Here is a 27,272-nt window from a genome sequence, read left to right as displayed (position 1 = left end):
GGCAGAAAATTTGTTTAAATCCAATTCACCCCCTCTTGGACTATTTTGGGACAATACTTTTTTTCGTCCGTAAAACATCAATAAATTACCAATAAAATCCAATAGTTGGTCATTTTTATAGTTATTTTCAAAATTTTTGTGTTTTCAAAATTTTTGTGCATTATTATGAGAATAAACTATATACTCGCTCTATTTTATTGTAATAGCTATTTTAGAAACAAAAAATTATCCCACTTTATTTACTATTTTTAGAAAATTAAGATTATCTAATCTCTTTTCAAGAAAGGATTAATGATATTAAAAGGTATTTTAGTCTATTATTATTTTTTTTATAAAATTAAGATTATCTAATATTTTTTAAATTTTGTAAAAAACCTTAAAAAACTATTATAATGAAACGAAGGAAGTAAGTCAATATTTATTTGGCCTTCTGATTATGATAATTAATTTATATTTATTAATGTTACAATTGAGATCATATCAATGCCTATGATATTCTAAGAAAAAAAAAATAGTGAATGCTTGATTTGATTAATGCACAAGCAAACATTACTATATATTTACATAATAAGTGTGTTGCCTACGAAAATCAAATCCAATAATAAATTAAGAAGCAAACTTAATTAGTTATTATTTAGACTAATAATCCTTAAAGTTATGGAACCATTTATTTAAGGGGCTAATGACCAAAAAAAATCTCTAAATTTTAATAGTTTTTGTGATTTTTTTTCTAACAATTGCATCTTGAATTATCGATAACAATAAAATTATATCTTATTATTAACTATACTGTTAGAAATTAATAAAATTATCACTTCAGCTATTAACACCAATTAATTATGCTAATTTAGAATAATTAATATAGTTGAGATGACATTTCTATTAATTTCTATCAGTGTGATTAATGGTAGAATACAATTTTGATTGTTTACAACGCAATTGTTAAAAAAAAAAAATTAAAGTATAATTATAAAAACAGTTAAGTTTGAGATTTTTTTAATCATTTCTTATTTATTTATTTATTTGGCTTCTCTACAAAGATCTTCCTTACATGTTTGATCCCAAAGGAGTGACCTACTTGTGACACACATCATATCCATGCCACACATGCCTAGGAAGGTATCTATGAAAATAAAAATAATTTGAGCTAAGATGAGACTCCTTTGAAACCCTAACTTGAGCAAAACCAGGTCGCCAATTGATACATGCATTTTGCATAGTCATTTAGATTTAATTTCATGGCCATTTTATTTATTTGTTAGTCACTTTTAGTTGATTTTATTAGTTATTTAGATAGTTTTTCATAATTATCAATTTTTTAGTTAAATTGTAATTTTTGCTTTATTTTGTAGATAAAATGGTGTTTTTGAGGGATTAAAAAGAAATTATGCCAATGAGTAGTGATTCCTATAGTCAAAGATGTCAAAAACAAAGTTTGAAAGTTAAAGAATGCAAAATGGCCGAAATATGCATAACTTGCTGCACAAGTTATGCAGTTCTGCACAGGGAGAATAAGCAAATTCTTAAACCTGCTGAAATCTGTATGACTTACTTGCATGACTTATGCAGGTTCACACCCTGCTTATGCAACTTCACAGAGGAGACAATTACTTTAGCCGAAACTTGCATAAGTTATTGCATGACTTATGCAGATTCACTCTTTGCTTATGCAACATCACAGAAAGAGCACCAAACCTGCCGAAACTTGCATAACCAGCTACATAACTTATGCAGTCCACTTATGCAGTCCACTTATATAGTTTCATAGAGGACTCCAAAGCTTGAAAAACCTACACAACCAACCTGCATAGCTTATGCAACATCACAGGAAGCACCTGGAACCACCAATTTTGCATGGAACCTGCATAAGTTGCATAAGAAGCTTGCACAACTTATGCAACTCTTTATAATGAGCTGGCATAAAGATTCTCTCATGTGAACCTCACCTTAAACACACCATTTTAGGGCTACTTTTCAGAGGAATATAAATAGTGTCCTTATCTCATTTTGGAAAGGGGGTAGAAAGGAAAGAAGAAAGGGGAGAGGCAGAGGAAACGTTAAAAAATAGAGTAACATGGGCGTCACTTCCCTTTTCTGCATTAGATTTGGATTCTTCCTTTTTTCTTCTCTATTTTCTACATTTCTTATATTGGGTTTCTTAGTTCTTAGCATAGTTTCAAGTTTTATTTCTATATTTACTCAGAATTTCTTGTCATTATTATGGATAGTGAGTAGTTTTTCATAGATTCTGGAGTTTAGATGTAATATTTGAGATATTTTGTGAATTTTTGATTGGGTAATCCATATTTTGTGATTTTTATGAGGTTCCATTTCTTATGTGCTTAATGACATGCTTAGTGTAGGATCTCACTAAGTATTGTTCTTAATCCATGATTGAAGCACCGAAAGGAGAAAATCCTGTGATGGATAATCAAGAAATTGGACTTGACAAACTTAGATCTAGAAATAGACTAAGGATTAAGAGGATTTACAAATTAATTAAGGAACTTAATGGGTCTTGATTAATTTTAACTCTATGAAAGTAGGATTAAATTAATTAAGGCACTCTTTGTCTCACTCGAAAGGGTATTCAAAGGATTTAAAAATTAATCTCCTTAAAACCCATAATTTCCATAAGATTGGATAACCAATTTAAAAATCCCAAAATAGTTTGAATATGAATTCACAAACTCCAGAATCACCCTTTTGCCATTGTTAATTTTAATCGAGTTTAATTGCTTGTTATTTTAATTCTTTCCATATTTCAATTAGCTCATTTCAATTTACTGCAAATTTAGTTAAACCTTCATATTGGTAATTAGATTATTAGTTTTGCATATATAGATTTCACATCTCAATTTCTATTAATCTATCACTTAAATTTCAAAATTAGCTTGAATTAGTCAATTTTTATATCAAAAATTCAATCATTAACACAACTCTTTGAGGGAACGATAACTTTTCTATACTACTTGAACGACCCGTGCACTTGCGGTTGGGCTACATCAAGTTTTTGGCACTATTGTTTGGGTTTGTTATTTTTATTTATTATCTTTTTCACTTTGTGTTTTTAGTTGTTTTCATTTTGTTGTTTGATATTAGATGATTTGATTGTTTAGTTAATTTGAACATTTTCTTTCTAATTTTCTTTATTATTACTTTACTTTGTGTCTTTCTTTTTGAATTTTTCTTTTATATTTCTAATTTTGTCTTCATTTGCTTATCTTGTGAGGTTAATTTTCATGTATAAGTCTTCACAAGTTTTGCTCAACTACACTTGGAGCCCTTCTATGCCACTTGGGGAAGATTCAATGATATGGTAGAGAGATTTTCCAATCATAACCTTTCAAATCAGTCTCTAATTCTTTGTTTCTACAATGGTTTGGATGAAGCAACAAGAAATTGGGTAGATTGTGGAGCTTGGGCAACTGGTGATCATGTTCTTCAAAGAGGTCATGAGGATGTCATTCACTTATTGAATGACATGGCGGATTTTGAATACCATTGGCATTGGGACCCTTCATTGCAAGGTTAGAGTCACCAATATCCTCCATACCATTACCAATCTAATATTTCACACCAACCATTTGAGTTTGAAGAAGAGAAAGGAGTGGGACTTGAAGAGGAAAAAGATAAATTTGAAAGTTTCTTTAACCAATTATTGAAGATTCAAGAAGATCAGCGAATGAAACTTAAAGAAATGGTAGTTGAATTGGATGATCTTGAAACATCAATGAAGAAAAATGAGCTATCAATCAAGATGATGAATGGACGTTATGAGGAGGAACAAAAAAATCAATATGAGGACAATGAGTTTAGCTATGACAAAGCTTCATGGGAATTTGAATCTGCAGAAGATGCAGAACCTCAATCAGAAAAAGAAAAATCCCTTGAATATGAGTTGTCAATATAGTTCCCACAAGAAAAGAAGTTACTTGAAGAAGAAATGAAATTTAAAGTTGAAGAAAATAACTCTTTTATCCTTGGAGGGTCATTGGAAGAGGGCTTATATGTAAATGAGTCAGAAATGAAGTTGGTAGTTGAGGAAATTGATAAAACCATCAACTTGAGCTCAATGATGGTGCTTACACATACACCATTGGAAGACCCTTTTCTCCTATGGATACTGTAATGATCGGGCTCCAACCACTAGAGGAATTGTCCGCTTTGGCTATAAGCCTCACGGTTTTGTCCCATAGGTTGAATGGAGAACTTCCCAGGAGGTCACCCATCCTAGGATTTATCTCAAGCGAGCACGCTTAATCCTGAAGTTTTTCCAACTTTCCAGGCCATTTCACCAAAAGGCGTCTCTAATGATTAGTTTCCCCATTTTATATATCACTACTTTTTGAATCCAAGACCATCTCCTTGCTTTGCCGATGTGGAATTTGCCTAAGGGACCTTTCTCCCCCCCTTTCAGGACTCAGCATTCTCACTGAGATTTGCCCCACCATCGCCCAAGAGGACACGCGAGCGGCTCTGATACCAATTTTAACGATTGGGCTCCAACCACTAAAGGAATTGTCCACTTTGGCCATAAGCCTCACGGTTTTGTCCCATAGGTGGAATTGAGAACTTCCCAGAAGGTCACCCATCCTAGGATTTCTCTCAAGCGAGCACGCTTAACCCAGGAGTTCTTCCAACTCTCTAGGCCATTCCACCAAAAGGCGCCTCTAATGATTAGTTCCCCCATTTTATATATCATTACTTTTTGAATCCAAAACCATCTCCGTACTTTGCCGGTGTGGGATTTGCCTAAGGGACCTTTTTGGGGACATCCAATAAAATTGTAACGATCGGGCTCTAACCACTAGAGGAATTGTCCACTTTGGCCATAAGCTTCACGGTTTTGTCCCATAGGTGGAATGGAAAACTTCCTAGGAGGTCACTCATCCTAGGATTTCTCTCAAGCGAGCACGCTTAACCCTGGAGTTCTTCCAACTCTCCAGGCCATTCCACCAAAAGGTGCCTCTAGTGATTAGTTCCTCCATTTTATATATTTTTACTTTTTGAACCCAAGACTATCTCTGTGCTTTACCGATATGGAATTTGCCTAAGTGGTTGGAGCACGATCGTTACAGATACCTCCTTCACCATTTTATATCCTCCATGAGCTAAAGAAATTCAACCCAAGTATGTGATTCCACTCCAAGTGTTGTTCGTGCTACATGCAAATTTGCTTCAAATTTTGCCAATCTTTGAGGGCACTTTATATCAAGATCCATATGTCATGTTATATGACAATTATTATGGAAGGAAACCACTTTTTGATTAACATACATGACAAGGGTCAAGCTAATAACATAACTTAGCGCTCTTGGGAGGCACCCCAAGTTCTTTTTTTTTATTTTGTTTTGGTTAATTTTATTTGTTTTATTTTTCTTAGTTTTCAATCACCTTTAGATTTAATTTTTGACAATTGTCCAATTTTGCTTTTATATAGATGCTTGCTAGATGGAAGATGAGAAAATGCAGATTGAGGGAGTTTTCTATTCTTTTAATATGTGTTTATTACGTTGCATAATTGATTTGGCTTTAAATTTGATTTGTGCTTATTATGCAGCATATTTTTTCAAATTAGCAAGAATGAGAGTTATTGTCAAAAGCTTGAATTGTGCAAAAGGCATCATTTAAAGGAGTTCATCTCTTGCTTTTCATTTTGATAAGTAGTTGAGGTGCTGTAACCAATTTATTTTTTTGATATTGATGTTTGATGTGAGAGGGTGTGTTTGGATTGAAGAGTTGAATGATTCATTTATTTGTGAAATTGAGAATTGAGATGGTGTGTATATTTTGATTTAATGTGTTGAGTTTGAATCTAGATGTTTGAGATGAATATTTTATGTTGCAAATACCAATTTGGTTAAATTTTGAGCTTTAAAATGTGTATTCTTTGAATGAGAATGAGTTGGTATAGTTTTTAGTATTTTAATATTACCTATTAAGTGTAGAAATTGAGATTTCTGTAGAATTTACTGTTCATAAGGTAAATTCTGCAGAAAACACAGTTCAAAGAGCAATTCTGCAGTATTTGCTATTGTTCATATGCATATTTGTGCAGAAATTACTATTTACAGCAGAATTTGGTGCTTTCATTTTGCAAAAATAGTGTATTTGTTCATGTTTGGTCTTAATTTTGGTGTTAATGAAGTTTATACAGTTGATATTTTTCATTTCAATTAAGTTTTAGACACCAACAACTATTTTTGGAATGCATTTTTAAGTTGCAACACTGTTCATACTCTTTTATTCACTCTGCTGAAAACTGCACAGTTTGGTGCACAGCTTATATAGTTTTACCGCTACTTACCAATTGTGCAGAAAATACTGTTCACAATGCACATTTCTACAGAATTTCTGCAGAATTTACTATTTGTGATAGTTTTTGCACAGCCCATGCACTAACTTATTCAACAACTCATTTCTAAGAAATCTATTCACTTTAATAGCATTGTTGAGGAACTTTTCAACCTTAATTGTTTCCAATTGCCAATTCTTCATTCAAGGTAAATTCTTCTCACTTTTTGCAACATGATATACATCATTGCTATGACAAGTAAGCTTTATTTTTATTTTAACACAGTGAGATATTTCATATCTATTTTATGCACTTGCTTATTTTAGCCCTTACTTGTGATTTATTAATTTGTTGCACTTTTATGCGCTAACTTTTTGCATCCTATCCCATCTTTGCATTTATTTTGACATTGAGGACAATGTCCATTTTGAGCTTGGGTGTATATAAGATTTTTACTTATTTTTGCTTAATTTTTTGTTTTAGCATTTTAGTCTAAGTGCATTTCATTCATACAATACATACATCATACATTCATATTGTAAATATTTTATACACACATACATACACACCATACTTCATATAAGAGCCATATAGAAAATTTGCATATAAATTTATTATATTTAGTTAATGCATTTTTCATTTTTAGGAACCATGAATTCATGAAATAAAGTTTTTACCAAGTCCCTTGAGTTATGAGAGCTACTTAGTAGAGTGAACTAGCTTACCTTTGGTTGGGTTTGTGGATTGCGAGTTTCCTAAGAGGTGCACAGTTTTGAAGTTTTTATCCTTTCCCTATATCTTCTTAGCCAAAAAGCCACCCAACTAGTCATTTAGAGATAGAAGTGCTTAGAGGGAGCTATGGGATAAAAGGTAGTCAAGTGATGTCTCACCAATCCTAGAATAAATTTTCTAAACCTTTTGAGGCGAAATACTAGCTTGCACTTGCAAGAGAGATGATTAGGCATTCTTTGATTTAAACCTTCTCATTTTAAACCTTTAACCTTTTCCCCAATTAAAATTAACTATTGTAAACCCCTTTGAGCCCTTATATTCCTAATTTTTCTTGAAACCCTTATTTCTACCTAGCCAATAGACTAAACACTGCCTGCCCTTTCATGAGAACAATCCTTCACAGCAATTGGTGCACAAAAAAAAAAAGGAGAGAAAAAAAATAATAATAAAAGGGAGAAGAAATGCTTGTCATCTTGTAAAAGTGCTAGTATATGTGATTTTCACTATTGTCATTCAAATTGAAAGAAATTCACCCAAGCTAATTAAAGGAAATGAGTTTGGAGGTGGCATTTTTAGGGACAATCATTAAGAGAAGATACAATAGACAAGTTTAAAGTATCAAAGTGTCCCCCCATTTTATGTATTTTGTAAAATATGCTAGCACTTAAAATTTTTTTTGTGTATTTCTTTCCTCTTTATATATATAGATAAAAGAAAAGAAAAAAAATTAAAAAATTAAAAAAAGTGTACCTTATGTTTTCAATATTGAAAATATTCTCATGCTTTGAATCCCTTTTACCATTTTCCTTTTTAACCTCATTTTGAACCCCATAGCCCCATTATATCATTAAAAAGACCTTTGATCTCTTGATAGTACTTACTACATTAGTGGAGATAAGAGTAGGGAGTTTGCCTATGAGATTGGAAATTTATTCATTCATTCATTAAATTCCATCATTCTATATAAAGACACTTTGGCCAATGATTGTCCTAGAGTTCTTTTTGAGTATGACTTTCCCATATGATTGGTTGGTTTGGGAATTTTGGATGATAATTGACTTGATGGCTAAGCGGTGAAAGCTTGGATAAGCATTAGATTCTTTGCATTTTGAAGGATGGGTATATGGATTGTTGGTATGGCTAAAGGTATGTTAAGTTGCTTTAATAGGAGACTTTCATAGCTCTTTGGATAAGACACCCCTAAAATTGCATTATATTTTAAAGTTTGCTTGAGGACAAGCAAAGATTTGAGTTTTGGGTATTTGATACATGCATTTTATATAGTCATTTAGGTTTAATTTCATGGCCATTTTATTTATTTGTTAGTCACTTTTAGCTAATTTTATTAGTTATTTAGATAGTTTTTCATAATTATCAATTCTTTTGTTAAATTATAATTTTTGCTTTATTTTATAGGTAAAATGGCATTTTTGAGGGACTAAAAAGAAATTATGCTAGTGAGGAGTGATTCCTATAGCCAAAGATGTCAAAAACAAAGCTTGAAAGTTGAAGAATGCAAAATAGCCGAAAATATGCATAACTGGCTGCACAAGTTGTGCAGTTCTGCACAGGGAGGAGAAGCAAATTCTTAAACCTGTCGAAATCTGCATGACTTACCTGCATGACTTATGCAGGTTCATGCCCTACTTTTGCAGCTTCATGGAGGAGATAATTACTTTGGCCGAAACTTGCATAAGTTACTGCATAACTTATGTAGATTCACTCATTGCTCATGCAACATCACAAAAAGAGCACCAAACCTGCCGAAACTTGCATAACTAGCTGCATAACTTATACAGTCCACTTATGCAGTTTCAAAGAGGACTCCAAAGCTTGAAAAACCTACACAACCAACCTGCATAGCTTATGCAACATCATGGGAAGCACCTGGAACCACCAATTTTGCATAGAACTTGCATAAGAAGCTTGCACAACTTGTGCAACTCTTCATAATGAGCTAGCAGAAAGATTCTCTCACGTGAACCTCACCTCAAATACACCATTTTAGGGCTACTTGTCAAAGGAATATAAATAGTATCCTTATCTCATTTTGGAAGGGGGGTAGAAAGGAAGGAAGAAAGGGGAGAGGCAGAGGAAATGTCAGAAAATAGAGCAAGAGGGGCGTCACTTCCCTTTTCTGCATTAGATTTGGATTCTTCCTCTTTTCTTCTCAATTTTCTACTTTTCTTGTATTGGATTTCTTAGTTCTTAGCATAGTTTCAAGTTTTATTTCCATATTTACTTAGAATTTCTTGTCATTATTATGGATAGTGAGTAGTTTTTCATAGATTCTGGAGTTAAGATGTAATATTTGAGATATTTTATAGATTTTTGATTGGGTAATCCATATTTTGTGGTTTTTATGAGGTTTTATCCATTTCTTGTGTGCTTAATGACATGCTTAGTATAGGATCCCATTAAGTATTGTTCTTAATCCATGGTTGAAGCACCGAAAGGAGACAACCCTGTGATAGATAATCAAGAAATTGAACTTGATTAACTTAGATCTAGAAATAGACTAAGGATTAAGAGGATTTACAGATTAATTAAGGAACCTAATGGGTCTTGATTAATTTTAACTCCACAAAAGTAGGATTAAGTTAATTAAGGCACTCTTTGTCTCACTCGAAAGGGTATTCAAATGATTTAAGAATTAATCTCCTTAAAACCCATAATTTCTATAAGATTGGATAACCAATTTAAAAATCCCAAAATAACTTGAATATGAATTCCCAATCTCCAGAATCGCCCTTTTACCATTGTTAATTTTAATCGAGTTTAATTGCTTGTCATTTTAATTCTTTCCATATTTCAATTAACTTATTTTAATTTATCACAAATTTAATTGAATCTTCATATTGGTAATTAGATTATTAATTTTGCATATATAGATTTCACACTTCCATTTCTATCAATCTATCACTTGAGTTTCAAAATTAGCTTGAATTAGTCAATTTTTATATGAAAAATTTAATCATTAACATAACTCTTCAAGGAAACGATAACTTTTCTATACTACTTGAACGACCCGTGCACTTGCGGTTGAGCTACATCATCAATCATTTGTTCCACTCAACTTCAGGTACAAGTAGCAAACTGGTGACTCTACACATTGCCCTGTGACTTTAAATTAGTCTACCATGCAAGCTTGGAATGGTTTCCTAGGCATATCATCAAGCACTTGTAGTTCCAATGGATCCAACTTTCTTACATGCTTGGAATTTAAGTGGTGCACTACAATGTCATTAGATTTTTGTGTCACCAAATCTCAGGCTAACATGATTTGAGGTTACTGCACCCTTTGTGTATGTTGTTTCTATTGTACCACCTGCATTCATTGTACAGCTGCAATTTCCCACCTGCATTCATTGTACACTATATATAAACAAAATTATCATTTGCCTTCCAAGATATCTACAGCAAATTATTATATTTAATGAGTTCTCATACAATCATAATTAATTTTTATTTTTTTGAAGATGATTTCTTTAATATTAAATATAATTAAATTCTTTCATTACAAATATAAGAATTGCCTAAAAAGAAATTAATTGAATTGAATTCTTATAAAATTCTATATTCCAAATATGGGTTTATGAATTGCAATGCTAGTGATTGAGGTGGAAAATTTTTACGGCAATTTGTAATATTTCAATCTTCATAAAATTCAAAATAATTTGAACTTAAATCACTTGGAAATTTAAAGTTTATTTTGACGATTCATGTGATTCCGATATAAAAATGACCTGTATAGATTGGCTTGATTAATATAAATTTTTGACTAAAAAATTAAATAAATAAAAATAACTCTTTTTAAAAAAATAACATTTTTACCCTTAAATTGATCCAAATTTAATAAAGATTCTTTATGCTTATATGCTCGATAGATAAACCGAATCATATCATATTCCAAAATGATTCAACTCGATGCAGAGAAGATGGAGGAGGTTTTAAAAAAAAAAACTCAAATGTTTCAAAAAGAAAAATTTTACCTTCTGCTGTGGCGGCAGACTCTCACCTCCTGCTAGTACGGCAAGCAAAGCAAGCAACAGGTGAAGATCAAACCTCTGCATGCTATTCTCCATATGGGTCTCTTGAGGTCAAACACAGATGCAAGCTTAAGTATTTATCACTCTGTCAGTGTCCCTTAATTTATATGCAATTTATAGCCTGTGAGAAGTCATTCTTTCCTTGGCGATAATGAAAAGGTTAAATTCTTAACTATGCAATTTGTACATTTGGTCTCAATTCAAGTATTTAATTGTTGATTAATGTTATTTTAGTAATTCCTTGACTTTTACTCATACTCATAGCTTTATTGAGGATACTCTTCTCATTATTAGGGTAAAGCATCTTTGCCAAATCTCATAACTCTTTACATCATCAAAATTTCCTATTAAAGTGTATTAAAAAAAAAGGCTCTCTGGTTAAGAAATAGGCAGCCAAAGTAAATTTGCAAATGCAAAGTAAATAATTAAACAAACAATCAATAAATGGATAATGAATAATGCAATTATTATAACAGTTATACAAATTTAAAGTATACACAATCGCATAATTATATAGTATATAAAAAATTTAACACAATATTTACGTAATTTGATTGTAAGGTCTATGTTCATAAACAAGACAAGGGAAAATATTATATTTGGTGTTTTAAGAGTTGATCTGTTGCTCTCTGTAGGTTTCATTGTCTGACTAGGGTCATATGAAATCAAAAATCTCGATGGTGTGAGGATAAAACGTGAGTGGGATGCCGAACGATTTATGTCATCATTGCTCATTATGTTTTGATGATATGTTTACTTCTTCCTTGAATCCATGATTTTAGTTCTTACGGTTGTCATGGCCGTGCACCTTATCTATGGCTAATTATTAGATACATCGGGAATACTTAAAAATAGTGCTCTTTCTCTCACAAAAAAGTGAGCTCTCCTTATAATAAAGAGAGTGAGTCCCACATAATTATAAAAGATGATACATGTATACCGGGTGCACCTAATAATTTTTTCTTATCTATTATTTGCACTCGTAGTTCTAGCATGTCACGGCCCTGGTTACTTTGGTTGAGGATGCGTTTTCCTATGTTGCATGGCCAGCCGCGTCTCTTTGCTTGAATGGCACTAATAAGGGAGTTGCTGGCTTCTCTTAGTCTAGGATTTTTAGTTGAGCTTTAGACCTTCTTTTCTTTGCTTGAACGACACTAATAAGGGAGCTGCTGGCTTCTCTTACTCTAGGATTTTTAGTTGAGCTTTAGACCTTCTTTTCTTTGCTTGAACGACACTAATAAGGGAGCTGCTGGCTTCTCTTACTCTAGGATTTTTAGTTGAGCTTTAGACCTTCTTTTGAGACTACATATATATATATATATATATATATATATATATATATATATATATATATATATATATATATATATATATATATATATATTATTTATTCATTTATTGTCATCAAAAGGTGTATCCCAGCTGTTAGTCAACTAAACAAATCACTCCCTGAACTCCCGCAATAGCTTGGAAACCACGGGGGCCAAATAGCGAGCTGTAAGACCCTGGGTCAAATGGTACACTTACACCCCTCAGGTTCAAACCTGGGATCTCTCTTAAGACCATATTATCATTAACCACTAGGCCAATGAATCATTAGTTTTTTGAGACTATATTACAAGGTCAAATTAGAGGCTTTGTATTGGGCTGTAGACCCAGCTTTAAATTTCTCTGAGATTAGGAACTTAGTTTTAGAAAAGGTAATGTTCAATATAAGGGGCCTCGAAGCATAAAATTTAATTGAAACAATAATTCTTTTGAGAGTCATCTTTAAGAGCATTTTTTTTTCCTCCAATTTTTGATAGCTTGCTCTTTAATTTTGTCTAGAATGAAAAATGAAAATTATGGTATAAAAATTGTGAATGGTGTTTTATATACGGAGTAATGGAGATGTGATAGTTCTTGAGAGAGATGGTAAATTTGACTCAGATTTATACTAACAACTCTTCAATGCTTTCGTTTAAATATATGATTTTTCTTATCCAAACTTGGTTTATCATGAATTAAAAGTATAAGATATATAGTAAGACTCACTTCTTAAATATACAAATTAAGACTCACTTCTTAAATATACAAATCTCATATATTTATATCTTAAGTTCATAATAAATTAGATTTAGATAAGAATTTCACTCGAATATATAGATTTATTTCAATATCGAATACATCTCGATTGAAATATAACTTACTCCTAATACTATTAGGATTACAACATTATAATCCAATGTTTAGCTTAAAAGATCACAAAATACAAAATAAATGACTAATTGAGCCATGGTTAATACTAGCAAAGTTATAGATATTGCATGCATCACACATACTAATACAAGAAAAATACATAATACATTGTGAAAATATTTTTAAACATTATGGGTGTCACACCTTACCCCTATGTAAGGCATAACATGATCCCATAGAATACTTAATGAACTACCAAACTTCACCTACCGATAACTCATTAAGTACCTTACAAGGGATTTTAAAACAATTTTCTTACATTTTGGAAGTGGTGAGCATTTTAGTAGGAATTAAAAATCATTTATTCAAAGTTTAAATACTAGTAAAAATTTTTGTCCATTTTAAATTTTGTCACAAATTTTATAAAAATTTTGACAGAGTTCCGTTTGTATTTGGAGAAAACAATTCTTCAAATGCCTAAAAAAAAATACTTCCAATAATTTTCTCAGCTCCCAACCTCCAATAAATCTCAAATCAATTCAATTCAATTCACTTCAAGATAATTCCACAATCCAAATCAAAATTTATCATCTCAAAATATTTACTAACTTCATTCACAAGGCATAAAGTATGAAATTCACAAGTACAAATATTAATTTACAGATGGAAATCCAAAAATAATATTATTACAATTTATTTTACAACTGCTCAACTTTACATTGATACATAAAGCGTTATAATATTTACATCAAAATTAACTACAAGGGTATAAAATAATACCTGTACAAAAAGACCGGTGTAGTCCTCAATTCAATAGCAGCTCACTCTGCTGCTTTCTTCTTACTCTTATCTGCGACAGCAAAATAAGCTATCGCTGAGTATAAAAATACTCAGTAGTGCACAATAAAAATTTGAAATACAATACATAAATCATTCATTGCCAAAACACAATTTAAATATTTCTCGGTCATATTTCACAATTATCAAAACTCAGAATAATGCAATTTAGTCAAATAATTTAATAAACACAGTGTTGCCAAAATCATACACAACTTAAACCATGACACAAAATTTTCGATCAATGCCGTGTTGTACACCACGACAAAGCAATCTACAACGTCACTAATCGAAATCAATGAGGGAGGTGGCTAGCTAGCTAATGAGTACTCATCCGATCTTAACCTCAACTGGCAAGCCAGAGAGGGAGGAAAATAAAAGATCTCAACCCCATAAATGGAGGAGGAATAATGTGATACTGTCAAGCTAAGTGTGAACACAAAATCAATGCAAAACAATTTATTTAAATAATTTATGAGAAATCTGATCAATTTCCAAAGTCATATTTGCGATTATAAAATGGCAACACAGTACATAATTAATCACAGAACTCAAATTTTTGAGAATAAAATATTTAAACAAGAATTATTGTGCATAGACCTGACGTGAGTCGCCTCTAGGCCTTGACTTAGTCTCTCAGAGCTTTCAAGCCTTTTTCAGCTGAAACACACAGTTTCTGTAACACCCCTATTTGTATAGCCTGGTATATTTCACTGTTTCGGTGACCGATGTCGGTCCGGACAATTAAGGAGATTAGAACCATACTAAAGACAACTTGAGAAGCCATAAACACAAATAATTAGTAATGTTCAATTAGTTAAGTATAAATAAGAAAAACAGAACATAAGAAGTTAAACGAGCCGAGAGTCACGGCGATGGATGACCTCCTCGGGAACGACTGCGAAGTCATTTTAAACTCAAATTTTGAACCGTAAAATGTGACGCTGCGGTCCTTAGGACCTTATGAACACAGTGGAAAAGAGAAAATCACGAAAAAGAACTGTTAAGCCAGTCAAATAATTAGGTCAGGGAGCCGGAAGAAATATAGAATTATTTGCAAACCGGGATGAATCGGCGAGGGGCAATTTAGTCAATTGACCCCGAGAGCTGACTCCTGACCTAACTGTCAAATAAAATCGGAGAAAAAAAAATTTCGGAATCGAGAATTAAATTAAAAAACTAATAGAAAAAAAAAAGGAGAAAATAAAAAAGTAAAAAGGTGATGACATCATGCATGATGCCATAAAAAATTAATTTATTTATTTATTAATTTAGATTTGGTGGTCTTCCATAAGCCAAAATTAGATAAAAGAAAAGAAAAGAAAAAAAAAACATTTAGTCATCTTCCACCTCTCTTTGCCGCCTCACTCTTCCCAAATTCCTCCATGAGAGTTCTTCATTTAAGCTTACACTTAAGCTTAATTTTTGTAACACCCCAAAAATTTTAAATTTATGAGCATTTTTGGTATTTTAATTTTATTTAAATTTTAAGAATTTTTTTTGAGATTTTTCGGATTTTAAAAAATCGGGTTTGATTTTTCGAAAATATAAACTTTGATGAATTTTAAAAATTAATTTAAAGACCACGTGGCAAAACTAAAAATATATTTGGAGTCTACGTATTTTTCTGAGTTTTCTGAAAATTTTTTTCGGAATTTTTGGACCTCGTTTTCGGTCCCGAGGCAGAGTAAAAATTCAAAATTTTGTATTTCGAATCGAACTGGTCGAATCGGACCGGCTCCCTTCCCTTTTTTTCTTCCTCGCGCTGCTCCTCTTCCTTTTCTCTCTTTCTCTCTCCTCCCCGCCGCCGCCACCACCTCCTCGCCACCCGATCGGCGCCGCCACCCACCTCTCAGCCACCGGCCGCCGTAACGGCCGGAAAACCGCGCGCGAATTCCCTCCCTCGCCCGCGCGGCGTTTTGGCTTCTCCGGCCAAAATCCGGCCGATCCGGCCACCAATTGGACCGGGTCTTGTGTCTAAAATCATCTACTCGGCGAGAGCTTTCCATAGACACCAAGAACGCCGAAATCCATCGAGCGGTTTGTCCGATTTTTGCTCGGGAAGATTTTAGCCCATTTCGACTTTTGGGCTAGATTTCTCGAAAACCGTGAATCCCACGAGAAAACTGAGGGTACCAGCACGCTCCACTCGTCGAGAGCTTCGCGGCGACATAAATTTTAAAATTTTTCGACACCGTTTCTCGGTGGGTCCCACGGAACTTCGCAGTATTTTTCCGAGCATTTAATGAGCTTAGAAAATTCTGAAAAATTTATGTACTAACCCCCGTGTTATGGGCTTCGTGTAGGTATCCTCAATTCGCGAAAATTCGACAGTTGACCTGGTCTGTGAAATTCCAGCCAGACAGACCCGTTACCGGAAAAGTCTCCGAATTGGACCAAGGTTTTGGCTAGCCCCCCATTGTCAGACGTCCCGAGCGCGTTCCCGAAGTCGGAATTGGCAAAGGTAAACCCGAACCTTGCTTTTTCGTAATTTTCTAGTGCTTAAATAGGATTAAAAATCCATAAAATATTCGTGGTAGCTTAGAAAATTATGATTCTTTTTGCAATAGCTTAGTAATATTGCTAAGGACCGCAGGGCAAAGTTTTAGAATTTTTAGAGCTTATTTGGGCAGTTTTTGCAAAAATGGTCAATTATAAAGACTAAATTGAAATATTACATACTGTGATGAATGATTGATTTGATGGGCCCAGGAGGGGCTGTGTGATATGATTGAGCTGTGTATATATGGATTGTAAATATGGAAGTGTGTTTTGAGCCATTTTGCAGGTTGGGTAGGTCCTAGGTATAGGGGAGACTCTGCCGGATTTTCGGCACGACTTAGGACGTATTGGTCTTTTTCTTTGTTTGTATTGAGTCAAATTTATTAAATGATTGTAATAAAATTGTCAGGTGAGCCGGGACAGCCTTCTTCCTCCGCCCAGCCGCCACAGTGATTGTCGTCAAGTCTGTGAGTAAAATATTAATTTTAATTGTAATTTCGATATTATTATATGTTCAGCCTGCCCATGCATCACTTATATGCATATATTTATGTAGTTAAACTCTAGGCACGATTTATGATGCATTGATAACTGTTAAAGTGCCATGATGTTGTTGTGGTAATTTGGAGCAGTGTGCGTGCGTTGGCGTGCGTGTGATGTGGTGTGGACTATGGATAGGACGGGTAGTCACGGCTTGAGTTCTTCGCTGGGACCCGATCCTTCGAGGGGTAGTCACGGCTTGAGTTCTTCGCTGGGACCCTCGATTTGGTTTATTAAGCGAAAGTCCGGCTTGAGTTCTTCGCTGGCACCAGGTTGGATTTAAGAGAGCTGTATAGGGGATCAGCTCCCATATGTTATGATTGATGCTACAGGGTGCGTGAGTGCTCCAAATTACCTTTTTGATGTTATGATGTGAAAATGTTGTTGATGTTGCATTTCACTCTACAGGGTGCATTAGTTTTAGATAGTTATAGAGATTATGGTTAAAATTGATATTTTACTCTCTGAGTCGAACGCTCACTCCTGTTCAATATTTTTCAGGAGGATTTTATTTTGGTTAACCTGCTTTTCTCCTTCGCAGGTTGTTTATCGATATTTGTGTAATTTTATTTACTCCTAGAATTTCCGCATGTGTTAGAAGTATTTATTTGATTATGGTCTGTAATATTATTATCATGTTGGACCTGTAAACGTATAATGATATGCATGTTTGATGGATTGGATGAGGGAGCTGAGCTCCCATTTATTTTTATGAGGATATGAGTATGTGGAGGGTGAGCTGAGCTCCCCAATTGAGTATTTATTATGTTTACAGGTCGGGTGAGTCGAAAACTCCCCGTTGGAAAGTCCATTTTATGGCCGGACTCTGTCCGTTTGTTTTCTTGATATTGGGCCCAAATGGGCCTTAGAGTTGGGTTAATGAACAGTTAGGCTTACTACGGGCCTCGGGGGCTTTAGGCTGGCCCAGGTCCTAGTGCCGGTCCGGCCCATAGGTTGGGTCGTGACAATTTTCCTTCACTCAACCTTCATAACTCCCCTACAAACCTTACTAGAGCTTGTTATTGCAACTTAAGAAGAAGATTACAAGAAGAAAGAAGAGCAAAAGATAGAGAATTGAAGTTTTAAGAGAGGTTAGTATGTTAACTTGTTATTTTCCTTTTTAAATGCATAATTAGTTGTTGAAATGAGCTTAGAAACTAATGAAATGAAATAAAAATATGGGGGGAGGACCAAATTGAATTTTCGGCCAGCTTGAAGGGGAGCATGATTTTGTATGGTTTGATGCATTTGAATGAGTTTAAAAGCCTTATTTAGTTGAATGGTTAAGCTTGAAATTCTTAAATGTGATTGAATGCAACAATTTAGTGTGATTAGGGTTTGGAGGCCTAGGGTTTTGAGGCAAAATTTGGAGAAATGAGTAAATGGTGTATTTGATCTATTGTGAAGTTAAAAATGGTCAATTGTGACAAAATGAGTTGTGTTTGAATTGTTGGAATGGAAGCTAAATTCGGAGGGTGTATGGTCATGCTGCTGGCAGCATGACCAAGTCAACTTTGAAGGACCAAAACTGAAATTTTACAAGTCCAATTGATATGGCACCAATTGGGGATGAAAATAGACATAAAATGACACAATTTTCATTTAGGAATCATGCCCAAAAAGTGACCAAAACCTAGTGAACAAATTGACCAAAGTTGAGTAAGAGCAGTCTGCCACTATACAAACTGACCAAATGAACAGTGTTTGTTCATTTAGTCATAACTCGAGCTAGGCAGGTCAAATTGACCTGAAATTTTACCAGTGGTTAGATGGGATATAGAACTAAAACTTTCATGAAGAACACAAGTCCAAATTCTGCCAGCAACCAAGCCATTTGGCCACCCCAAGTTGGTGACCCAAATCTGCCAGCACCAAAATTGCCCAGAAAATCTGGTTTGTTTCCAATCCGGCAGCCCTGGTTCAAATGGCTATAACTTGAGCTACAAAAATCCAATTGGGGTGATCCAAAAATGAGAATAAACTTAAGACAATAAGAAACATTTTCTATGAAGGAAGGTTTGCCAAATTCTAACAGTAGTTTGACCAATGGAACAGTGCAACTAGGAGCACTAAAACTGAAAATTTGACAATTTTGCTTGAAGGACTTAAGCTTTGAGAAAATGACCAAAACCAACAAATTTAATGATCAAAATGTGGTATGTGGGTGAAGTTGGAGTTCCCATACCTATTAAGCCTTAAAAGTCAACAATTTGACTTGAATAGTGTAGTGAATAGTAACCCGAAACACAAAAACTTCGAGAATGTCGAAATTAGCACATATAAGCTAGGTAAAAATGAAGTGAAATTTATTTTTGGATTTATGCTAATTTATGATACTGAAACACTGTGAAATTATGTGTTTCAGCTGAACAAGACTTGGAAGCGCTGAGAGACTGAGTCAAGGCCTAGAGGCGACTCACGTCAGGTCTGTGCACAGTAATTTTTGTTTAAATATATGATTCTTGAAAATTTGATTTTTTTTTTTTAGTTAAATATGAATTGTGTTGCCATTTATGATTGTGGATATGACTTTGAAAAATTTACTAGATTTCTAATAAATTATTTGAATAAATTGTTTTGAATAGATTTTGTATTCACACTTAGCATGACAGTATCACATTATTCCTCCTCCATTTATGAGGTTGAGATCATTTATTTTCCTCCCTCTCTGGCTGGCCAGTTGAGGTTGAGATTGGATGAGTACTCATTAGCTAGCTAGCCACCTCCCTCATTGATTTCGATCAATGGGGTTGTAGATTGCTTTGTCGTGGTGTACAACACGGCATTGATCGGAAATTTTGTGTCATAGCTTAAGTGTATATGATTTTGGCAACACTGTGCTTAATAAATTAATTGATTAAATGGTGTTATTATGAGCTTTGATATTTGCGAAATGTGATTGGGAAGTATTCAAATTGTGTTTCATCAATGAACGATTTATGTATTGCATTTTAAATTTTTATTGTGCACCACTGAGTATTTTTTTATACTCAGCGATAGCTTATTTTACTGTCGCAGATAAGAGCAAGGAGAAAGCAGCAGAGTGAGCTGCTATTGACTTGAGAACTACATCAGTCTGTTTGTACGGGTATTATTTTATACCCTTATAGTTAATTTTGATGTAAATATAGGAATGTTGTATGTATCAATGTAAAGTTGAGCAGTTGTAAAATAAATTGTAATAATATTATTTTTAGATTTCCTTTTGTAAATTAATGTTTGTACTTGGAAATTTCATACTTTATGCCATGTGAATGAAATTATTAAATATTTTGTGATGATAAATTTTGATTGAATTGTGGAATTATTTTGAAGTGAATTGAATTGAGTTGATTTGAGGTTTATTGGAGGTTGGGAGTTGTGAAAATTTTTGGAAGTGTTTTTCTGAGGTATTTGAAGAACTGTTTTCTCCAATTACAAACGGAACTCTATCAAAATTTTTATAAAATTTGAGGCAAAATTAAAATGGACTAAAATTTTTACTAGTATTTAAACTTTAAATAAATGGTTTTTAATTCCTATCAAAATGCTCACCACTTCCAAAATATAAGAAAATTGTTTTAAAATCCCTTGTAGGGTACTTAATGAGTTATCGGTAGGTGAAGTTCGGTAATTCATTAAGTATTCTACGGGATCATATTACGCCTTACAGAGGGGTAAGGTGTGACAATTTCACAGTGTTTTAGTACCATAACTTAGCATAAATCCAAAAATAAATTTAACTTCACTTTTACCTAGCTTTAATGTACTAAATTTGATATTCTCGAAGTTTTTATGTTTCGGGTTACTATTCACTATACTATTCAAGTCAAATTATTGACTTTTTAAGGCTTATTAGGTATGGGAACTCCAACTTCACCCACATACCACATTTTGGTCATTAAATTTGTTGGTTTTGGTCATTTTCTCAAAGCTTAAGTCCTTTAGGCAAAATTGTCAATTTTTCAGTTTTTGTGTCCCTAATTGTACTGTTCCATTGGTCATTTTACTGTTAAAATTTGGCAAATCTTTCTTTATAGAAAATGTTCCCTATTGTCTTAAGTTTATTCTCCTTTTTGAATCACTCCAATTGGAGTTTTGTAGCTCAAGTTATGGCCATTTGAACCATAGCTGCCAGATTGGACACAACCCAGATTTTCTAGGCAATTTTGGTGTTGGCAGTTTTGGGTCACCAACTTGGGGTGGCCAAATGACTTGGTTGCTGGCAGAATTTGGGTTTGTATTTTTCATGAAAGTTTTAGGTCTATATCTTATCTAACTACTGGTAAAATTTCAGGTCATTTGGACCTCCCTAGTTCGAGTTATGACCAAATGAACAAATACTGTTCATTTGGTCAGTTTGTACAGGGCAGCCTGCACTTTTCCAACTTTGGTCAATTTGTTCACTAGGTTTTGGTCACTTTTTGGGCATAGTTCCTAAATGAAAATTGTGTCATTTTATGTCTATTTTCATCCCCAATTGGTCCCATATCAATTGGACTTGTAAAATTTTATTTTTGGTCCTTCAAAGCTGACTTGGTCATGCTGCCAGCAGCATGACCACACTCCCTCCAAATTTAGCTTTAATTCCAACCATTCCAATACAAATCATTTGGTCACAAATGACCATTTTTCACTTCACAATAGGTCAAAGACATCATTTACTCATTTCTCACATTTTTGGTTCACAAACCCTAATGTTCAAAACCCTAATTGACCATCCTCATACATTTAATCATATTTAGTACTTTAATCCTAATCATTCAACTACATAAAAGTTTCTAAACTCATTTAAATCCATCAAACCATGCAAATTATATCCCCTCTTCAAGCTGGCTGAAATTTTAGTTTGGTCCTCCCCACATATATTTTTTTTTTAAGTTTATTTTCAAGTTCTTGATGCCATACATACACTAATTAAACTAAAAATTTAAAGTTTGCATTACTAACCTTGCTTGGAGGGTTTTTAGGCTTCTCTTTTTTCAAGTCTTTCTTCTTCTTTTTACTCTCTATTGCTTCCTCAACATGTAAAGAGAACTTTTTATGTTGGGACTTTGTGAATTTATGGAAGAGAGTAGGGAAATTTAAGCTTTCTTTCCCTTAACAATGGTGGAATATGATGAAGGAATGGTGAGAGAGAGATGGGGCGGCAATGGGATAAGGAAGATGACTAAATGATTTTTTTTTCTTTTTTTTTCTTTATTTATTTTGTCTTCTGGAAGACCCCAAAATTCCATTTAATTTAATTTATTAATTATTACTTTTATGACATCATGCATGATGTCATGCATGATGTCATCTCCCTACACTTTTTCTTTTTCTTTTTTTTTTAATTTATTTTTCTATTAGTTTTTTAATTTAATTCCCGACTCTGAAATTTTCTTTTCTCCGATTTTATTTGACAGTTAGGTCAGGAGTCAGCTCTCGGGGTCAATTGACCAAATTGCCCCTCGCCGGTTCATCCCGGTTTGCTAATAATTCAATATTTCTTCCAGCTCCCTGACCAAATTATTTGACTGGCTTAACAGTTCTTTTTCGTGATTTTCTCTTTTCCACTGTGATTATAATGGTCTTAAGGACCGCAACGTCACATTTTACGGTTCGAAATTTGAGTTTAAAATGACTTCGCAGTCGTTCCCGAGAAGGTTACCCATCGTTGTGACTCTCGGCTCGTTTAACCTCTTATGTTCTGTTTTTCTTATTTATACTTAACTAATTGAACATTACTAATTATTTGTGTTTATGGCTTCTCTAATTGACTTAAGTGTAGTTCTAATCCCCTTAATTGTGCGGACCGACTCTGGTCACCGGAACAGTGAAATATACCAGGCTATACCAATAGGGGTATTACAATGGGAGGAGATTGAAGGTTTCTAATTAACATATTATGAAAATTAATAATTACTTCATAATTTTTACCGATGGGAAGAGAGAGCTAGCAAGATAAGCATAGTTAGTGGAACTACATTCTCAGAATATCTACATTATAAATACTGTTAGTAGTATGCCCTAGAGCATATCATTTAGTATGTATCTTGTACATATTTTTATTAATAAAAGGCATTTCCACTTTTCCGTTTACATAATATATTTATGTGTAATAGAAAAGGTCCATTGATATTTTGTTAGAAATATTATTCTTAAGTTGTTAAGAATATGAGTGACAATATTTCTAGCACAAAGTATCATAAATAGGTTCACAATCGAGGATACTTCATAATAAGGACATGACTTATCCAGAAAGATTGTATTCATGTTTGTTCCCAAGTTATTTATATGAGATATAAATAAGATGGAATGGTGAGTCTCATGCCATATGACAAACATGATAGGCACTTATAAATGATAAGTAGGCCGAACCAGTGACACTTATGACAAGCACATGGAGTTTACTCTTGTCAATGTTTTGTCATAAATCATATCAGTGCATATAATCTTTAGACCTGAGATAGCACAGTTATCTTGTATATAGGTAGTTTGAGTTTGATACTGCTTTCATACTTGTACTGTGTATGGGTATATGGGCATGTGTTGGCTCCTACTAGTTATATATGGAGGTAGGTGTTGATCAAGATGGAATCTGTTCCTCTAAGTAAATAGAGATAAAATCCTATGTTCATTTAATTGTTCTTGATGTTTCAAGTTCTGCCAGACAGATAGATTTATTCGTAAAAGAGTTTACGATAAGAAAATCTTTTTAATCAAGAACTGGAATTAAAAGAGAACATAATATTCATAGCAAATGGAGTTTGACATAAACCATGACTCCAGCTTGAATTGGGATTTTGTAACAGAGAGATTCTAGTGCATGGTAACATATGATTATAGGTTCATATAAGGTAAACCTTATTACTAATTGGGTGGCCATGGCATGTTATGCTAGGTGTTAACCATGGTCTATGAGGTTCATAAAATGATTTAGAGAAATCATTTATGGTAAGAAAGAGTTCTGATGATATTAAGAGTTGATATCATGTCTCATTGCCAATTAGTGATGAGCCTAGTAAGTCACACACATACACAAGTTATCACCTAATTAAATATGATTTAATTAATTAATTAAAGAGTTTAATTGATTAATTAAATAGGTTTGATTTGCAATTAGTTTGCAAAGTCCCTAGCATGACTTGAAACCAAATATAGATTATTGGATGTATAATATATGTTAAATTTATATTTAAAGTGTTTAAATATGAATTTAATTAATGAGAAATTAATTAATAGAGATTAATTAATTAATTTATATTTGATATAAATTAATTAGAAGAAGAAAAATAATTATCTTGGGTTGAGAACTCAAAATTAAGACACAGGGGCATTTTGGTCATTTTACAGTGTGACACGTGGCACCATGAGATGGTGACACATGGCATAACACATAAACTTGCCAAATGTTTTTAATCATGTAAGATGATTAAAATCAAGATTACATATAGGTTTGACACTTGGCACAATGTGATTGGGTCACTTAAACCTAGAGCTAATCAAAGGGTGACATGTGGCAAGGGTTTAATGTGTTAACCTAGCTATTTAAGTGTTGTTATGAGAAAATAAAATGCAACTAGCAGCCACACTCCTTTGTCACGCCACTTTGAGGGTTTTTTTTATCTCTTCTTCTTCATCTCTTATCAATTCAAAGAGATTAGCCATCAATCTCTTGAATTAAGAACACTAGAAATTGTTTCTAGTGTCCTGTTTACATCTTTAATCTCTTAAAAGGCAGAACTTGATTTTCTAATTAATAGAAAAAGCTGTAGAAGCTATTCAAGGGCTGCCATAGGTGTTCTTGGTGTGGACAAGCTAGAGGAACAACATCTGGTGTCCTGAAGACGAATCTCAAAGGCGCAGACACGCTGCAGTGCATCAAGAGGTTAGTGTAATCGTTCTTGATTTAATCTAGGGTTCTAAAATTAATCTGATTAATTTTAAAATGTTAAATGGAAAATACAGATCCAAAAACATATTAAAAGAGTTTTAATATGTTGTTTATCATTTAAATCAAATAGATAAAAATAAATCTTGCATGATGCATGTGACCCTAGGTGAAAATTTTTTAATTCAATGGTATAAACTTGTGTTTTTCACGCTTCCGTTCCTTCAATTGGTATCAGAGCCACTATATTTGCCATTTAGATTGATGTTTATATGATTTAATTGTGTGTTTGATCATGAGATCAAGAGTTTATTGCTGGTTGCAAAGCAAGTTGGCGGCATACTTGAAAAAATACCATCAATGGTGCGCATGGTTTGGCTTCCATGGGTGGTTTAAGGTTTGGCTTTTAATTCTGCAATTGTTGTATGATCTAAGGCCTATTCTTTGACTAATTAAAGTGTTTAATTAGTAGTTTTTATCACACAATTAAATTATGATTCAAATCAGAATTTTAAAAATTGTTTGAATGTGATTCAAATCTGAATTTTAAAAGTTGTTTGAATGTGATTCAAATCTGAATTTTTAAAGTTGTTTGAATCATATTTAAATCTGATTTTTTAAAATTGATTGAATAAAATTCAGATCTGATTTTTTAAAAAATGTTTGAATGTGATTCAAATATGATTTTTTAAAAAATGTTTGAATGTGATTCAAATCTGAATTTTTAAAGTTGTTTGAATGTGATTCAAATCTGAATTTTTAAATTTGTTTGAATGAGATTCAAATTTAAATTTTTTAAATTTATTTGAATCATATTCAAATCTGGATTGTTAAGTTGAATATGAGATATTCAATTTAATTTAAGTATTTATGTTTTATTTAATTGTTAAATAGTGATATGCATGATGGATGATCATGGACTATAAAAGACCAATGTGATTGGATTTATTTCTTTTATGTTTCTTTGGGATTGTAAATTAATTAATTAATTTTAATTTATTTTGGGCATGTATTATTAAATTTGTAATAATTTTTGGGTTGTAATTTCATTTATTTAAGTTCTTGTAAATTCGCCTTGGTATGCCAAGGATTACTATGTAATATTGGATTGCAAGAAGTTCAAGGAGGTCAAGAGCATTGGTGGGACCAGTGGGAGGAATTCAAGATCAAGTATTGATTATGTACTCCTTCAGCAACTCTTGTAAAATGAATGAATGAATGAAATGCACCTAGGAATGCCCTGATTCAATTCTTGGTGGCTCAGAATTGAATCCCTTAGAAAGTCCATGATCATACCATATTTACTGCTTATCCATGAATGCATGAGATGTATGGGAATGTATGCAATTATATGATATATGCATGCTAAATGGATAATGTGCAAAGTGATACCTTAATAGTAATTAGAATGACCATAAAATCTTCCAAACAAATGATTAAGTTGGAAATGCTATAATTAAAGTAATTATAACATAGGCCCTCCATTGGGGCAATTATTTTAAGAAATTTTAAATAGTTGCATAAGATGCAATTAATTTAAGAGATTTTCTTAAGAATAATTGTCACACCTTACCCCTCTGTAAGGCATAACATGATCCCGTAGAATACCTAATGAACTACCGAACTTCACCTACCGATAACTCATTAAGTACCCTACAAGGGATTTTAAAACAATTTTCTTATCTTTGACAAGTGGTGAGCATTTCAAATAAGTATTTAAAACATTTAGTTGAAATTAAAACTAATTAATATTTTTGGCCATTTTAGTTTTCCGCAAATTTTATAAAAATTTTGACAGAGTTTCCTCTGTATTTTGAGAAAACAGTTCTTCGAATACCTGTAAAAAGCACTTCTAAAAGTTTTTCTCAACCACTACTTCAATTTCAAACTCAATCTCAATCAATTTCTCAAATTCACAAGTTCAATAATTTCTTCAAAATACTGTCCATCAATATCATTTATTCGTATTCCATTCAAGATAAACAATTTATATATTCATCATACTAAAATTTACATTCAGGAAGTCCAAACTAAAATTTATTACAACTTTTATACAAACTTTGTACAAGCTGCTCAAGACCCATGTACATGTCCATACATTTATGTGCAATATATACATCAAAAGAAATATTTACAGTTAGGGTATAAATTATATCCGAAGACTTCAAGCTGATGACTTCACACACCTCGTGACTCGATCTGCTCCTCTAATCTCTATATCTGCGACAGCAAAGAATAAAGCTATCACGAGTACTAAGACTCATTGGTGCACAATATACTAAAA

At 33.0% G+C, this 27,272-nt stretch overlaps 1 pseudogene; it reads right to left on the bottom strand.

Annotated features, from left to right (window-relative positions):
* Positions 1-1,015: 1,015 nt before the first annotated feature.
* On the bottom strand, positions 1,016-12,645 carry LOC110646101 (embryo-specific protein ATS3A-like; annotated as a pseudogene).
* Between the last annotated feature and the right edge of the window lie 14,627 nt (positions 12,646-27,272).

Source organism: Hevea brasiliensis, chromosome 1 (genome assembly GCF_030052815.1).
Source record: "Hevea brasiliensis isolate MT/VB/25A 57/8 chromosome 1, ASM3005281v1, whole genome shotgun sequence".
NCBI classification, from domain to species: domain Eukaryota; kingdom Viridiplantae; phylum Streptophyta; class Magnoliopsida; order Malpighiales; family Euphorbiaceae; genus Hevea; species Hevea brasiliensis.
This window is presented reverse-complemented; position numbering and strand designations above follow the sequence as displayed.